The sequence below is a fragment of the Gavia stellata genome, chromosome 2 (genome assembly GCF_030936135.1).
Source record: "Gavia stellata isolate bGavSte3 chromosome 2, bGavSte3.hap2, whole genome shotgun sequence".
NCBI lineage: Eukaryota > Metazoa > Chordata > Aves > Gaviiformes > Gaviidae > Gavia > Gavia stellata.
Window position 1 is genome coordinate 46,494,937 of NC_082595.1, and position 17,177 is coordinate 46,512,113.

The following is a 17,177-nucleotide window of genomic DNA, read 5'->3' on the forward strand; positions in this document are numbered from 1 at the left end:
ATTTCTCTGATTTGTTAAGTCTGCAACATCATTGGATTAGAGTGTCTACATGCTTTACGTTTGCTACTACTAATGGCAAGGCTTCCTACAGCTCAAAGCAATCTCAGAGTGCAGAACCCAGATTACTAGTAGACAAAACCAAAGGGAACGATGCCCTGCAGGAACACACCTAACTTTGATCACTAATGATCACCCAGCCCATGATATCAGACAAGCTCTAGTCTGAAATAACCCCCAAGTGATGAAACACGGGTAGCTGGCATTGGTTTCTCAGTACCAGCTGTTCGCTGTCTAGATCTACTCCTCTTGCCCACACTGTTTACCAGTCTAAACAAAGCCTAAGTACTGTTGAAAATCTCAGCTTTAAAAGACACTTTTTCTTTTCCTGAAGGCCCTTGTGCATAAATAGTAAATGCACTTCTGAAAATCCTAGCTGGGCTGTCTAAAAGAAGGATTTTCAAACATCTTTTGCAAGTCATCCCAGTGCCATGGACAGTGCACAGGTCTTTGTCAGTATTCCCAGGAGGACATTTTCAAGGTACATGGTCAGTGCAGATCTGGGATTAAAACAGCAGGGAATGGTGGGTGCAGTTGTAGTAATCAATTAGCATTCTGTCCAGAATAAAATTGCTCGGAGGATTTACTGCTCTCTCTTTTCATTCACACTCCTCTGCTGGGGATACCTTATATAAGGCTTGCAAAGCTGCCCTTCAGACCACAGGCAAGTAAGCAGTTGGGCTTTAAAACACCTCTTTTTTTTTAATCTTTTTTTTTTCTTTTTAAAAATCAGTTCCCTTGTCAACACAGGTAGTTAAATAGACACAATGACTGAAGTTTGTTGCTGCAAAAACTCATGTAAGGCTACCCATATAAAAGATTCTAATCTGTCTCAGAGCTGCACCAGCTCTTGCTGAAAGAGCTGATGGGGTAGGAGCTGATTCTCCCCTTATACAGCTGCATGCAGTCAGACTAATAACCACTCCCCAAGCCAGGAGAGAGGTTAGCTGGGGCAGGGTCTGTTCTGGGTTTGAGAGAGAAGATGCCCACAATGTCCTTCTTAGGAGAAGGGGCAGTAGTGGCAGACAATGGCACCTTGTAGAAGTAGTTTTTTATGGCCAGTTCATGACCCAAATGTAATTTTAAATAACTTTTTCTTTCAAATTGGTTGGAATTGCTCCAGCACAGATCAGTCTTTGTCACAACACTGTAGCCCTTACTTCTGCAGTGACTTCTTTAAGGTGAACAGTAGGAAGTACGCTAGAAATTTAGATTGGATTTCAGAATTAGTTGCTAGTCTTATAATTTCAAAAGCTGAAGTGCTAATACAGTGTAGCAGCTTATCGTTCCTTTTGTCCTTATTAATGCACTTGCTGTTAATTTAGTTCTATTTGTAACTCTGTGGAATCAGCTGAAAGTTCAAAATTTCTTTCCCAATTCCTGTACCTTCAAGTCTAGTTATCCTCCTACCCCAATTTTTAAAGCAGTAAGAAGGTACATTGATGTAATCTGTATGTGATTTTAGCTAATTACCTGAGAAAAACCCCCAGTTTTTAGCACTCATCAGAGAAAGTAACAGATTGAAGGTCTGAATGTCAACCAGCGTGGTCCATCTGGTGAGACCTATAGTATGTAATGTTGTTAAAGCCGTGTGCAGCATTCAAATGACAAAATTTTTGAAGTTCAGTGTGGACCAGCTCCATACTGCCTGCCCTAGCTGACTGCAGTGGCCCTGTGGCTTCAGTGGCTCCTTGGAAGGCTTTACACAAAGGAGCAGATTGACATGATCTTGTAAATCTATCTGTAATAAATAGTTCAGGAAGTTGTCATCCATAACTGCCTAACACTGCCTCATCCTCCTTTTTCTCCATTTTGCCTCTTCTTCTCTCTCTGCATGCCTTAATTCTGTGTGAGCCCACATGTTCTTAGAGCTCCTCTTTAATTTTATGCTACTAATTCTTCCTGGATATAAGCCAGAGTTTTGGATTCCTCTGCTCTGATCAGTCTTGAATAATTTTTACTCCTGGATATTTTACACACACAAAACACAAAAGCTTAAAGCCTTCCTTTCTCAATTCTCAATGGTGATCATTGACTGTGATCAAGTTTGTCTTTTACTTCTGCATTTTTTTTTTTTCTAGTTCCCTGCTTCTCATTTTGTTTGGCAAGCTCTCTACACAGCATAACATTTTATAAGACTTCTAAATCCATTGTGTTTTTTATTTCCTGAAGGCATTTGTCTGATGTGGACATTACCAGATGATACAGGTATCCTACTGGAAAAATAATAATCTAATTTATAGTAGATTTGATGCTTGTGGTTGATTTATACTCTTCAATCAGTGTCTTAAATTGCTACGTATGGTATGGACAGCGCGAGCCTGCCTTCTGGCAGAACTGCAAGCTACAGCCTGTTCTTTTTTGTTGTGCACGGAAGGTATTCCCAGGTAGACTATAACTTCTTCTTCTCAGGAAATCAGCACAATTTTAGTTCATTATTTCCCAGGCCTAATACTCAAAGCCTATTTTGAGTAAGTGACCCAAAATGTATATGCCGCCTCTCAAATTCTTGTAGCATGGTGTGGGGGAATAAGTTAATCTGTCTGGAGCTTTACTAGACTTGTTGCTAACCCAATATGTACCCTTTGGAAGTGTCTGTTACTGTGCTTTTGTACACATTGTATACAAGTACATCTGTATGTATGATGCTATTTCCAGACAACACTGCTTGCTAAAAATTAAAAAAATTATTGCAGAATGCATTTTATGAAGTCTTTTCTTCTAACTCTGTAGTCAAAGAAACAAAGGAAATGTGTAAATGAGATCATGTCAACTTTTCAGGTGCTACATTGAGATCTATGCCAAAACAGTGTTTAAAATACTGTTTTGATTCTTTTGTTCCATTGTGAAAACTTTCTTGTCAGAAACATTAGTTCTTTTCTATCTTCCTCTCCTGAACTTTGAGTTGGTTTCTTTCAATAATATTTTTGCAATGATTGAGAAAACTACCATCCCTTCTCACAGTCACTGAAAAACAAGAGAATAGAGGTAATTACTGCTTCCTCAGGGTAAGACTTTTTTTTTGCTAGTCTAGAACGAGCACAAAATAAGTCTGATGGTAGCATCTTGCCACCCCACCCTGACTGTAATAGAAACATTACAATGCTGAATCCTGAAGTGCCAGTGTGGTTGAATTCTCAACAGACTTGAGGTACCTCATTTGGCATTACACTGTGAAGTGATAATTGTCTTCAGCAAAGCCACTTTGGTTAAAATACAGAACAATGTCCTTACTTTTCACAACACACCTGCCCCATAGATATTTTTCTTAACTCAGTCAAAACAGGTTCACAGAATTATAAGCACAGGAAGAGTCAATCTGGGAGTAGGGGAGAAAAATGCTTTCTCATAATTTAAACAGATTCATACTAAGTTGGAGATTTGCAGTGTTAATATCCAGTACCATTTCTTTCTTCACTTATTTCTAAAATAAGAGTCTGTTGTGCAATAGTCAGCCTTTCAATGAAATCGCAACTCAACGTCACAGTATCACTGGCTGCCTTTGAAAATCCACCTGCATGTTTGTAGTACCTGTAACAATCACAGGGCTCTGCATGGATGCTCCGTGTTACCTGCTACTGGCTTCTTCCTTCTTTCTGGTACCATGGTGAGTCTTCTCATTCTCCTGCATGCGTAAGGCTAGCAGGGCCCCATCTGCTATGCCAGAAGGGGGTATGGGAGGAGGAAGAATGAGAACAAGGATAGACCAAAAAGGTATGTCTTCAAATGGTGTTTGCTGGCTCAAAGATTGCCAGCATGACTGCATTTTGGCAAACACAGTCTGAAAACATAAAAGTTTTAATAGGATAGGGGTACCTTGGGATCTGGATGAGACAGAAAGACATCTGAAAATGTGCATGCTATAGCTCAAGAGCTGTGGCTTCCCAAAGAAGTTTTATATTTCAGGCTATGGAAATATACAACAAAGGTAGAACCAAGTACAATGCACAAGTACATTCAGGCACTCCTGGGATTGGTCCTGGTCCAGTAGAGTGAAGGGGGAAGACTGACTGAAGAACTTGACTCCATGCTTTACATTACAGCAAGTTTTCCAGCCACTGAACTGGCAGGTCGGCACCAAAAGTGTATTGCTTAGCCAGATCTGCTTTTGATTTCTCATTTAATTTACACAATTGTCTAAGTCAGTTTTGAAAAGTTGCCTTAATTTGTGATTGTTTCTGACTTATTTCTGACTCCCAATACTACTGCTATCTTAGTGACCAGCAATAATGTAAAAGAATTGTTTTTGCTTTTAACAAACATCCATTAATGACTTTCATGACCAAAGTCAACAGGAAAATGGCAATATACTGGAGATTAATATGTTCATTTTTCTTTTAGAGGGTATAGTTGAGGATTGTCAGTATATAAGGTAAAGAAGTTTGGATTTTGTATTATAACATGATACAGTTAGTAAATTTCTATAGCATTGATTTTATATAATAGGTATAATATGTGGCCATCTAATCTGGTGAACTGTTTTTACTCTATCAGGAGAGGGATTTTGTTACTTCATTCTTTAAACAGGGGGAGTAATTTGTGAGGCAAAAGCTCTGTGTCATTACTACGGATTCACCTTGTAGTGCATGTGTCATACAGAGAAGACACTTCTGTCGAGTAAACACGAGAAGATATTAATCCTGACTCTCTCCCAAGAGGGATAGAGCTTTAAGTTAGCTGTTTTTAACCCTTCCCAATTCTGAGCTGCTCCACGAACCAGTCTGTATTGCTGCTGGCCAGTGCCTCCAGACTGCGTTTCCCATGCATCTCCAGCAGTCTACTTCCAGCAGACCCACTGTGTGAAGGTGGGCTGCAACTTTTTGCCTTAGCTCCCGTAAAGCTGGAGGGTCCCATCTACATGGTATCTGAGACAAGATATCCTTGTTGACATTAGCAATTTTGCAAGACCTTGCTCTATAGCAGACAGCCCCTCCAGTGTTTGTACCATGTAGTACTTACCTGCCTGTTACATAAGGTCCTTTGCATTTCAGTCCCCTCAGCATCTTCCCATTTCATGCCCAAGGCATGCAGCAGCCAGCTTCTCACAGCAGCTGAGGGTTGGAAAGGGAGAACAGGAAAAGGATGAGAAGGATGTGTTTCAGATGTATCCTATACATGCTTGTCCCCTCTATATATGCATAATGGGAAATCAGCTCCACCACGGGTGAACACCTTTGGAAAGCTAGCTGTGCTGAACTGCTACCAAAAATGCCATATATATTTTAGGCATAAAAGACAAGTGCCTGAATGCCCCTTGTGCCTTCTCTCCATGCGTGCGACTGTCACGCCTGTTTTGCCTCCTGTTGCTGAAACTCTACGCAGCACCTGGCTTGGACAGCTAGCCCTTGCCTGAGTGCCATGACTGTTGTTGTCAGAGCACCCCTATTCCCAGCGGCACGTACTGTCTCTCGGCCTTTTTGCGGTGCTCTGCACAGCTGTGCACAGCCTTTTCCCAGGCTGAGCTGGGGAATGCATTCCACCCGTAAGTTATTTATAGCCTAGGATTGTATATATTTCAAGGTTGTGGAAGTCTGGAGTTATACTTAGAGCTCAGGGTAGATGATCTTAGGACAACGAAATAAAATCAATATGATCTAAAAGTACTGCCAGTTCTAAAATGACAACGTAGCCTTACCTTCGAGCATCCCAATATGTGAAACTAAATGCTGCCAAGCCCCCATCAGCTTTGCCGGTCTGAGAGCAGAGTTACCTGATTTCTGTAACAGTGCAGCCATTTCAGAAAAGCACAGCTCATCTTCGGGTGGGCTCGTTAGTCTACAGCAGCTTCTCCCATCTGATCCTGTAGCTGCAGAGAATGGAGGGGAAGTATCCGTAGGAGAGAATGGCAGCAACGGCAAATATTATAGCTTTTACTGTGCAACAGCCTCAGTTAAATGCTTCTCCCATGTCTAGACTGTTTTCATTTCCTCTCTAAGCAAAGAAAGATGTATTCGACATGTTTCATCATTATCACTTTCTTACAGATTCAGCGAAGAAAACCCAGGGACTGTAGCAGTGCTCCACTCAGTGAAGGAATGACACGGTTCTAAACCACCTTTGTACCTCCGGGAGCCGTATGGGCTCCTGTGCCTCAGTTTAACATTATATCCTTGGTTGCTCTAACAGCCTGGCTCAGCTGCTGGACCTGAGCATTGACAAAGAAGGAAAAGCTAAAATCACTGGTGCCTCTCACTTGTCTTTTGAGTGAGACGTCACTGAGGTTGTTGTTACTTTTAGGACCACAAACTCTTCCACTTCCACAGGACTTCTTTTTATTCATCGCACAGGGCAGGAGCTGAAGATAGCAAGGGTCACTGTAAATCCAGCATTTCCTAAATTTGGAGACCTTTGCTTTGCTACTTAAATAATGACTTTTTACTATGATTTTCTTGAATGTTCTGTTTAATGTTTACAGAGCCAGACTATTTTTGTGGGTTTAGCCGTTATTGAAACAAAGTGGCTGGGTCATCCTGACAGCTTGTATCACAAGAAGCCAGGCTGCGTTTTCCAGCATACTGGTTAATACTAACAACAAGCTTAAGAACACGTTTCCATTAAACATCAAAGCTTCAGATCAGCTTATACCTGGACAGGATTTAGCAGGGCCTGACCAGAAAAGCAACTAATAAGGATGCATTTCTGAATCATATTATTAAAACCTGGGCAGATGCAAATTTACGGTTTGAGCCTTTTGCCCACAAATGCAATAGAGAACAGAGGCTGCATGCGGAGGAGAGGAAATGGTCTTTTTAACACAGTATGTATGGGAGGGCCAGTGTGCTGATGATCGCACCCTGCGAGATTGCCGAATGGGCAAGTACATGCTTGGAAGTTAACCAACTTCTCAACTGCTTTTCAAAGATGTAAAGATGTTTCATGATGATTTTATAATGACAGTAGCAGCCTGAATTGGGTTAAAAAAAGAGGACATTGCTATAGAGTTTTCTACCTTCCAACAGTGTGTAACCAAGCATTGAATGCTGCAGATCGATGATCATTTGTGCGGGAGATCTAGAGTCCTTTCTCCTCCTAATTAGGAACACCCATTAGCTTTCTGTGGCAGTGCTTGGATTGTGGATGCAAGTGTGATCTGAGAAATCACGTGGCAATGTACAGTGTCAGCATTCAGCTACATTTAGCTGCCAACAAACAGAAGTGTTGGCAATTCCCATGGCATTGTCGGATCTGCAATCAGACTGTGTAACTGGAGAAAACAGGTACAATAAAGGTAGTTTTAACCCTCTTGTACTTAAGAAAATGAGAGGAAGTAACAGGAGCTTTCCGTTACAAAAAAGAAAAGGTTTTTTAGGTCTTAACAAAACAGTTTTTTACTACACTAACTTGGTATCTTACTGCCATTTGGCTAGCCTGCAAAACCTGACCGTCATGTTGATCATATAGAAAATTGTTTTTTAAAATATAGGTTGCTATCTTACAGAAGCCATTTTGAAAATACAAAATGATCTCTGGAGAAAATAGCTTGAGCTTAACAAGCTAGCCTAAGTCCACATCAAAATTATCTTGTAGGAAATGCTAATCATGTAAGTAACTAATTACCATTTAATCATTAACATTTCCTGTTAGACATTAAAAGATAAGCAATTGCAGCTATTTCTGACTTGAAATTTGACCAAAAATTATTTAGAACATGAGTCAAGAAGGGCCATTTCTGCAAACCAACTGTTTCTTCACTGCTTTTTGCTGTGCTGATTCTCCATTGTCTTGTACCTTATGTTGCCCCTTATGTAGAGGGAGCATGAAGATGCTTTCTGCTCTAAATTCTAGTCATGTAATTAACTAGTAATCTCAGATACAAGCCCTTTAAAACTGTCAGGAATTCCCTGAGAGAAAAATGATGGATGGTAAGAAAACAGTTTGGCAAAACATCTCTGGGTGTTGGGTTTTTTTTTTGTTTGTTTGGTTTTTTTTGTTTGTTTGGTTTTTGTTTGTTTTTTTTTTTTTAAACTTCTGTGTTATGGATCACCATCTAGCTCAGAGATGTTTGGTAGGCCTTGTTTTAAGTCTGGAATAACTAGAAATCATGAGTTCAGGAACATTATTTTGGGCTCACCCTGATGTAAGTGGGTACAAAATAGGAAACCTTACTCTGTATTTTCTAGGAAGGGTTTTCTGTACTAAAGCATTAAGGTCATATTGATGTTTCTGAAAGATTCACTTACTTTCCTATTTACCTTTCCAACAGAAACTTTAAGGTCCTGAAATTTAACAGGAATTTATACATGCTTATTCTTGGCAGTGTAAAGCCATAGTAAATATATAGTAAAATAGAGATTCTTATATGACTTTATTTAAAATTTTTCTCAAATATATGCAAAGCAGCTATACAATTCTTATTGATATTAATAGGAAATGCATATGAATATAGAGAGGACAATAAGGTAGTTCTTCAAAGTGCTTATGGATTATAAATCAGACCATATGCGACCGAGTATTCATTGCACTACCTCAGCAGTTACTTCAATTTCAGTATAATTGGGTTCTAATTAAATTTTACTTTTGGAGAAAGGCTGCTAAAAAAATAAATATTAAGAGCTTTATTTTTCAAGCTGAGAACATGTTGGCAAGTGTTCATTGTAATAAGCCTGTTAAAAATCCATTTATTCATCTCATTTAGCTTCTATAATTCCCATGGAAACATAAAACCAACAAAGAACAACTGAAAACCAAACTCAGGTGTCCTGAGTGATGGTTTTCACTAGGATTGTCTGAAAATTGGAAATTCTTCCCAAGAAAATAAATTATACAAAAAATCTCAACAATTTTTTCTTGAAAATGTCCCATTTCATGTGAAAAAAAGTAATTTAAAATCTATTAAGAAAAATGACAGTCCTGTTTGAATCTAAGCAAAAAAAGGAGAAAAATCAGATTTTATACTTAATGCCAGAGATTTTCTGCTTTGAGGAGCAGAAGAACCCAAACTGCCCAATTCAAACTCTCTGGCATTAGTTTTAAATCTAAGGAACTGTTTCACAATCCCCGTGCAGCAGTGATATGTGCAAGATGTTAAGTTTTAAAGGATCTGTCCTGTGTACAGAGAATTTTTACTAGAGAATCCCCTTTATATTGAACTAAATTACAGATGACTTTTATTTCATGTGAAAGATATTGATATGAACAAGCACAACATAGTAATTTGACTGAAAGGCAGAAAGTAAAAAGTGGTTATTCCATCAGTCTGTCAGGTGAAAATAAAGATATTTTCTGACAAAGTCTTATATCAGACACTGCATAAGTGAAGCCATGGCACATCAGAACCCTTCAGTGTGTTCCCAGAGCCTTCACAATGGCAGAAGCAAGAAAAAATTTCAATGCAAAAGCAGCTTCTCTTCTTACTGAAGCAAAAAAGTACACAGCAGATATAGCCCTTGGGTACACCCTGGAGCCATGTCAAATAGATTAAAATATTTTCTTTTTTGTAAATTGTCTTTCACGAAATCTTGGATCAATGACTGTGCACAATGCCCGTAAAGAACAAGAGAAAATATCGAGTCTGTGGATTTTTAATTCTCACGTGTTTTCAAAAATACGGCAAAGTTTGACAAGTGAGCAGAAAATACTATGGGTGGTGTAAACAATGGGAAAATGCTGATTTTGCAGTGCATCTCTTTTGCGCTTTCTTTGCTAAGAGGCAAATAGGTTTAGAAAGATGCAAAACCTTTGCAAGCCATAAATACATGGCAGAGAACCAGAATAATTCATGTACCTGACACTGCTGAGTAGATGCTCGCTCCCGTAGGCCTGCTGAGGGCTTCTGTATCTTATGGCTTTGGTCAGAAGTGGGGATAGCTAACAGCACAGGACTCATTGGGAAAATGGGCTTGGCAAAACCCCACAAAACCAGACCAGTATCACTCTTTAGATAAATCAACAAAGATATTAAATACTAATTTAATATTAATAAAGTTAATGTAAATAATAATGGTGCACTTCACCTGGCTGTAAACATTCATGCAAATAGAGGCTAGACACGTCTTCCAGAAATGGCGCTCAATTTAATTGCAATCCACTCTTCCTAGCACACGTGTGTAATTTACTTTCTACAGAGTGTGTTGCACTGCAGATGTCTATGCCCTCATCCAGAGTAATGCACAGCCTGAATGTCTGGATGTTTATACAGTCCTGCAGCTAAAAAAATGGTGTTTGATGGGCAATCACAAATGAGCACAGTCTGGTTTCTGTACACAGTCCTCCTTTCTCATCATAACCATCATAACTGTTGCAAAAAAAAAAAAGGTGGAAATCCTTCCTGCTTTTCAAGACTTGGTAACAGAAGAACCTTATAGTCTGCAGATAATGGTGTTCTGCCAGGAGAGAAAGGCATAACCTCTGTAAGACCAGTGCTGAAAGCAGAAGTGGTTGGGTATCTCAGAGAACACTGTACCATGACCATAGCCCCTGCTTCACTGACTGCCCTAAAAAATAGTCCCCCTTCTGTGGCTGGAAAAGACAGCTTGGTCAGTTCTGCAGATATTCCTGCACAATTCAATAGCTACTCAGCACGCACAACAAGTTGGGCACTACACATGCCATTACCTGTGCGCAACAGTGGCATGTTCACCCAGAAGAAGGAGTTCCTCTGACATGGGATGGGGAAATAACAGGGAAGAAGACAATAGGAAGGTACCAGAGAAGACGTTCCTAAGGTTTCCCAAAACAGGAGGCATTATTCTGGAAACCTGGCTTCATTTCATCCTAGGACTTACAGTCCAAGGGGAAGTGGACATGCACTTCCACATCCTCGTTGTATTTTCTCAGGGTATGGGGGACTAGAACAGGGCAATGCTATATAGGTATTTGTACATCCTCCTGGTAGGGGAGCCCTTTCTATAGGAAGATGCATGGATACAGTGTGGCATGAACAAAGAAGAGGAATCCAGCAATACATCCCTCATCAGGGATTTTGGACAGAGATGCTGCTTCTCTTGCTCCCTTTCAGTGAACACTTCTAATTGTGTATTACAATGTCATGCTCACACAAGGATTTTCCATTCTATCAGGTATTCTGATAGTTCGCACCATGAGAAACATCTGGACAATTTCATATGCAGCAGTTTGTGCTATGGCAGTTAAGAGAGATATTTTTTCTCTTCCTATTTAAATTCACTGAGTTTTTCAGCTCCACAAGAGAAAGAAAAAAACCCCAAAGCCAAAAATTAATCTTTCATATAGTAATATCATGATAGAAATGTCTTAAAAGAAAAAAAGGAGGAATATGATATTCTCAGTCTGTTTTTACACCCCCAGGCTATGGTGATAAACAATATTTTGCTTTTCTTCTCCTTCCCCATTCCTGTGGCAGTGTTAGTGTTGTTCCTTCTGGAAAAACTCCATGGTGCAAATAACAAGATAAAACCACTTTCTCCATGGTGGGAGTTGAAGATGGAACATTAACGTGAAAAATCAATGGTCCTCATAAGATTACAGTTTTATGGAGTGGGGAAAGGAGACATCTGAGACAGGCCTTTAAGTCTTAAGAGGTAATATATGAGATTTCACAGACTATGCAGTACTAACTTTACCTACAGAAAGTTTATGGTGCTTAGGAAGGCAAATTATTTAAGCTGTCTACAGACTACTGTCTGTGATGTGCTGGGGAACGTAACATGTGCCAAGGTCTTGTGCTGAAATGAAGCTGGGATATAGGTAGGGCAATCACCCAGACCTGAAAGCTGGAAAGTGTCTAGTAATAACAGACATATCCTTACAGCATCGGTATGCCTTTCAGGAAGAAAGAATACAGCATCATTGAGGCTGGTCTCTAAAACAATTACCACATATATGGAGTTTTAGTAGAAGGGAAACTTCTCTTTTTTTGTGATTTTGTGATTAAAAAAGAATGGCAGGTCTTTGTGGTAGGACCCTTACTGTGATTTGGATGAGCATTTTATTAGAAGTACAGCAGGGAGAGAGGAAAGTAGCTGAGGAGGTAGGTAAAAGGACCATAAAATACTGTTATTTACTTTTAAAAGTAAATCCCAGCATCCTGTATTGACAGAAGAGATCTTGTATTTGTTTTAAAAGCCTTACTGAAATAGAACACTGCTACCTCACCCCAAGCAGATAAAGGAAATTTCAAGGGCAGATCACATCTGGAATAATTCTGAAACTATTGTGGAGAGCAAAAGCTACCTCAATATCTTTCCAGTCTTTACATTCAAAAACTGCCTGGTACTGAAGCCCCACAAAAGATTGAGAAGCATCAGGCTCCTGGTGAATGCGCCTTTTGTGCTGACCGAGCCTGCCTGACCTTGCTCCAAAAAACCCAGCCTTGGGAGCATCAGTGACCACAGTATGTGCCCCATCATGGACACCAGCTGAGCATTCCGGTGTGAGGGGCAGCTTGTGCTCAGAACACTCAGGCATACAGGATATGAAGGCAGCAATGTGCCGGTTCTCTGAGCCCTCCGAGGGCTGTGTGGACAGGCTGAGTAGACCTTACACTCCCTACAAACATCTTCTATATCTTGTCTTCTGCACAGTTTGGAAAATGCTGATGCATATGTTACACCTCCCTTAACTCCCTTATATATGTATACCTGACAGTCATGAGCTTCCTTTCCTATCTCTGGGTATAGCACAGGAAAACAGAATCATGGGCAAGAGTCCAAACGCGCCGTTAACACACACATGCACACATGTGCACACATGCACTTAAGTACTGATAGGAATTAATACTAAATGGATCGTCCTGGTGAAAATCATGATCAGCAGTAAATCTAAATGTTAATTTAAAATATTTATGCTTTGGCTCTATGTGCTTGTATAGCTGCACTCTCCTAGTCATGTATCCAGTCTCAGGCAGGTTTAGGTGTGTTATAGTGCAGGTCACTGTTAAGATGTTCACTGGTCCAGTATGATGAACATAGACATGACAATCACAGCGGTGCAGTCTTTTCCTGTCCACGATGTGTTTTAAGATAAGTGGTCCTCCATTTCATTTCCTCTTCTTTCACTGGCTTATCTATTTAACTGTAAATATGTGTATATGCAGTACCTTTGAAGTTGCCCACTCTTTATCAGTGTTTTAAGCATTAGCATAATGAAAGCAATGCTAATAAAAACGATGTAATGTTATCTGTTTCTGAAGTCCAGGTGTAATGTTACACAAAAGTTTTCATTACATCTTACTCAAAACATCTACTTCATAACTCTTACTCTTCTCTGTAAATGCTGATGTATAAAATGCTTGCTTTCTGTATACTCTGTGAACCTCAGTGGTTTACCATTTGGGACAGTAACACTGTGAGGTTCAAGAGCCTGAATTTTACTGGTGTTATGGTTTATTTCTAAAAGAACATTTTATAAACTCAGACTTACTGTCTCCTGTACTCAGCAGACAAGTAGATGTATCATTACATTATATAGACATTAGTTTACTTTTCTGGTGAGAAATATTTTCCTTTTTTTTCTTTTCCCTATGTCGGCATGATTAATACAATCTCACTTAGAACAAACAATGTTGGTCTCAACTATGCATCTTAGCTCTCATTTGAAAGTATTTTTGATAAAACGGACAAAAAGTGTGTTGCTTGAGTCCTCATTCCCTCTCTCTAAAATTGTTTCATCCAGCTGCTAAAAAGGGTAAGAACAATACTACACAAAGGTGGCTATTATGTGAAAAAGAAGGGAGAAAATCAGAAGCCTAATCACTAGTCTTAGTCCAACACTATGCCTCTCCCCTAATGACAATATCCAATGCCTGGAACATATAATAAATAATTTGTCTCAGGTGGACCTCCTATTTCCAAAAACTGTCAGCAGCTGCCTGGTTCCCAGACTTCATGTTCCTTCAGCTGTCGGTGTATCTGTAATGACTGCCAAGAAGAGGGTTGATTAGTACATACTGTGGTAGCTCTTCTAATTAAGGCTTTTCTCTCCAAGGGTGTGAATTTCACATTTTGGTAGGAAGCCACAATGGATTAGACTCTTTGTTGACGCAGCTGAATGGAATTTCAGGTTACTTAGTCCCCTAACGACTGGCCCCTCAAACTTTTGCAAGTTCACTTCCCCAGAATAGTATTTCATAATATGCAACCTCAAACCTCATTTGTTCAGAAGTTTTCAACATAGTACTTTTAAGCAGAGTTGTTACTTTGTACTAGTTCTTGGCAGACGTTCTGGCTCTGCAGAAAGTATAATCTGTTTTGATGCAGGATTTCCGAAGGGTTCATGTACTCTGAATTGACTGAATAGGTATCCAAATACGTGTTTCTCTCTCAAATAATTAATCTTCTAGCTGTTTGCTTAAAGCCAACTATTTTGTTATGCTAATGATGTTTCATCAATATAGACACAGAGAAGACTTAAGCTTCTTGGGAGGAAAAAAATGAAGCTGAAGAGTCAACCTTGCAAAAAGAGAAAAATTCTCTTCCTTGGGCAAAGGGGTGCTCTTTTGGTGTGTCTACAGCAATGTGACTGACTGTAAGTAGCAATGGCTCAGTCCACCACTCATGAAGTGGCTGCAATTCTGCAAGCCACACACAAAAGGATGGTCTTACTTGACAGGAAGTATTCCCTGAGTGCCGTATCTGGGGTTTTAAGAGTCTGGAAAGCATCAGAGTGGGTACTAATGAGATAAGTAGACAAGGAGTTGAAACCTATGAGGTGAGTTTCAACATCTAAGTCTTATTCACTAGTATGCCCTACCGACCCACCGCTTTCTCTGGGGATTCACAATGATTTTAAGTCTGGTAATTCTCCAGTTAGATTTCTGATTAACATGCGTAGGATATGCTCTTATTCTGTCTTCCATTTGAGTTGCATTTGGTTTACCTTTTCTAAGGCATGTGTTCCACTAAGGCTGCCAGGGAAGTCAAGTAATCCTAGCAGAGTGTGGACCACCAGCAGCTTCCACACACTGTACTGAGTGGTGGATCCTAAATCTGAAACAAGACTTATCCGCTGGAACAAAGATGGCAATCTGCTCGTGACCACCTTGGCTTTTGAGTAAATGATGAGAGAGAATGGGAGGAGAAGGAGAGGGAGAAAGTGATTAATTTGCTTGCCAGGCTTACCTAGAGCAGAGTAGGTGTCAGAAGACAGACTAGCTGTGGAGAGTAGGGAGATGCCAAGAGGCTGCCATGCAGTAATGGGGATGTGAGAGGACACACAGGAAAGTCTGGGGTAGGCAGACGAGACCAAGCAGTGACTTGGGATCGGAGAGCTTGGAGATAAGGCATTGCAGGGGGAAGAGGCAGCAGGGAGCTGGGTTAGGGGACGCTGAAGCTACTCAGTATGTTTGTCAGTAGGCTGCTGTCACACAGGCCTTTTGGGCATGCAGAAGCTCTCATAGCTTCAAGGAAGACAGCTGCACTAAGAGATGATGGCTCAGTGATAAAACTGTGCAGCAACTGTGGGACTTCTTCTGGCAGCTGCTGTAACAGCTTGATTTGTTTTCAGTTTTCTGTATATTGTTTTCTGTGAAAAAGGTCTAGCTGAGAAGCAAGGAGGAAGGTTGCTTATTTCTAGGTGATGCTGCCTGGCTCCTGTGGCACTCTCTGGAGGCTTCCTCTCCTGAAAGGCACAGGGTATGCGAGGAAATCTAATGTTCTGCATGGCCGGGTGGGTCAGGCAAGCAACCTGCAGTTACAAAGTAACTCCTGGAAGGAGCGAGGGGAGCTTTTATGGTAGAAAGCAGACACATAAGCATCAAAGAGAAAGAAATTCAAGGGACCAGAGGTTGCTGGAGAAAAGAACTTGTCCTTTAAGGAAAAAGTGGTAAGGGAGGAAACTTGCAGGTTGAGCCCAAGTCATAGGATTCCTTAGTTATCCTAAGGTAATTAAGAATGTTGATCCCTAGCATCAGGGATATTGGCTTCTCTCAGTACAGGGATATTGGCTTCTCTCAGTACATGGGCAAGGAAAACCAGCCAGTACAAATCCTCCAGGACCCATACTCCAGGGAACATCCAGATATTTTCTGCAACACCTTCCATTGCGCCGACAGAGGAAAGTACACCTGAGAATACCCCTTGGAGAGGCAGGTTCAGATAATGAACTGGACAGAAGCCTTGTGTGCCTTTGCTGAATGCTCCAGATCCTGGCTCACTGGCAGCTGCTCACTATCACTGCAAGTTGCAAAGTCAGTAGTTATTTAGATAGAACAAGTTGGTTGGCCTTGTACATGTGTCTGCCTAAAAAACACTTGTCAGGCAGCTAGCTAATTGCTAGGTAATAATCTTTGGACAGTGTGTTGCAGGGTCTCTTTTCCATTTCAGCTCATTTTTTGAGGCAGTACAAATTAGCAGAAAGCTGTTTAAAATGAAAAACTAGTTTAAAGCTGCTCTAGGGAGCATCCCTGTCGCTGCCAGTTGCAGTGAAGGAAGGGTCCAGCACAGAAAGGCAGTGTAGTTGTGTCCTCCCAGTTCCTACTTGGTATAGCCTTAAGGCCAGCTGAGATCAGCTCACAGCAGCAGGAAGCCATAAATGATACCTTGTAGTTTCTAGTCATCTTTCCCTGAATAAACACTGCAAGAGGAAAAAATTGTGCTAAACGTGTCAGGAAATTATTATTACTAAAATATGTAGCATATACTAGCAACAATCCAGCAACAGTTTTTTCCTGTTGCTTAACCTAGGAGTATGACAAAGACAGAATTATTTTTAAGGTTCAGCAAAATTCAGTTGACTAACTAAATACCAGGTTATACAAATGGTGGTATAAGTACTGTGCTAATGAAAATTTCTAGCTACCAAGTTCCTAAGTGTCAATAGGAGAGTGTTTTCTGTGTATCCACTGTGTTGAAATAATTCAGTCCAAAGCTGGTGGGTGGTGTCATCTGTGACCACAACAGTCTCATAAAGATAATACGTGGGTACAAAATGGTCTAACAACTTATTTTAATTGTCAATGCATTGGTGCTGATGTATCAGACTTCATTATATCAGTTTTGAAATTTTAACATTTCAGATGAAGGTTCAAATGAAAAAAAGAAATCACGGTATCAAACCTTAGAGAACCAATCTGAAGAGGAGATAGGTAGCTGGTTGACAGAACTAAGGCCACTTATTTAGTTATCCCAGAGGTGTATTGATGATTTTGCAAGGAAGTCTTTCTACCTTCATGGGAGATGGACTTCATCTTCTAGTAACAGAGAAAA